The 1,053-nt window shown below is 38.2% G+C and overlaps 1 non-coding gene across 1 annotated transcript; it reads left to right on the top strand.

Annotated features, from left to right (window-relative positions):
• The first annotated feature begins 478 nt into the window (after positions 1-478).
• On the top strand, positions 479-693 carry LOC117941081. The gene has a single exon (XR_004655856.1). It is a non-coding gene; the product is annotated as a small nucleolar RNA U3 (small nucleolar RNA).
• The last annotated feature ends 360 nt before the right edge of the window (positions 694-1,053 follow it).

The raw sequence follows: 1,053 nt of genomic DNA, 5'->3' as shown, positions 1-1,053 counted from the left end.
GGTTTCGTGCAACCGAGTCCAAGCTAAATTCATCCAGGATAACTTGAATATCCCGGCTTAATCCCTTATCCTGGTTTCGTGCAACAGGCCCCAGAACTGCATTGCTCCCCTTAAATTGAAGTGTTTTCCTCTTCACTGAGGTGTGGAGGTTGGAACGGTAGCTGAAGTCTAAATGCAGCAGGTTCAACCATCCTTTGGTCTGGGAATCAAGAGCTTGGTTGTTGTTAAGAACCAGTATTAATGCAAAGAAAGGACTGGAGCATTTATTGTAGAGAATAAGTAGACTGACACTGAAGTATTGAGACAACAGCGACTGGAAATCTAATTCAATCTACATATCGGCCTTCTTAAAGATCTAAATAGATTTTCTCATCTCAGAGTCATCTGGAGCACGTGACGATCAGCTTCTGTCCCTCTGGACCCTGAGTGACAATCACTCTGCAGTGAATGAGATGCAGTTTCCCCCCTCAGTCTAACCAAGACTATACTTAAAAGACCATTTCTAGAGTTTCTGACTTGAGGAATGTGTTACTAAAGTGTTAGGTCTCGCTGACCACGATGATGAGTCATGATATTCCTTCCTGAGCGTGAAGCTGACACAGAGTAATGATTCATTTCATATGCTCTCTGTCATTAATGATCGTTCTTTGCTTCTTTATGGAGTGTTGAGGAAGGGAATACGATCAGAGTGGTAGGAGCAGATGTGTGGAAAACTAATGTGAATGAAAATGATAACATTTTGTAAACTATTTACTTAACTACACTTAGACTTAGACATACGCTTCTTTTATTGATCCTTTTGGGATGACTACCGTGAGGAAATTGAAAGTTCCAGCAGCAGTTTTAGCAAAAAAAAAGAATTAAAAAAAAAGAATTAAAACAAGAAAGTATAAAGACAACAAAATAACAATAATAATAATAACAACAATAAGAACATTTGTCAAAAAATAAACAAAGAAAAGACCATGAATTGTTATTAAAGTGTCAGTGTTGAGTCCAGTGTTAAAGTGATAAAGTGACCAGGTGTGAATTTAAGTCCAGGTGTTCATGTAT

Source organism: Etheostoma cragini, unplaced genomic scaffold (assembly GCF_013103735.1).
Source record: "Etheostoma cragini isolate CJK2018 unplaced genomic scaffold, CSU_Ecrag_1.0 ScbMSFa_4181, whole genome shotgun sequence".
Taxonomy (NCBI): Eukaryota; Metazoa; Chordata; class Actinopteri; order Perciformes; family Percidae; genus Etheostoma; species Etheostoma cragini.
The sequence above is the reverse complement of the archived record's forward strand: the minus strand, read 5'-3'. Positions and strand labels throughout refer to the sequence as shown.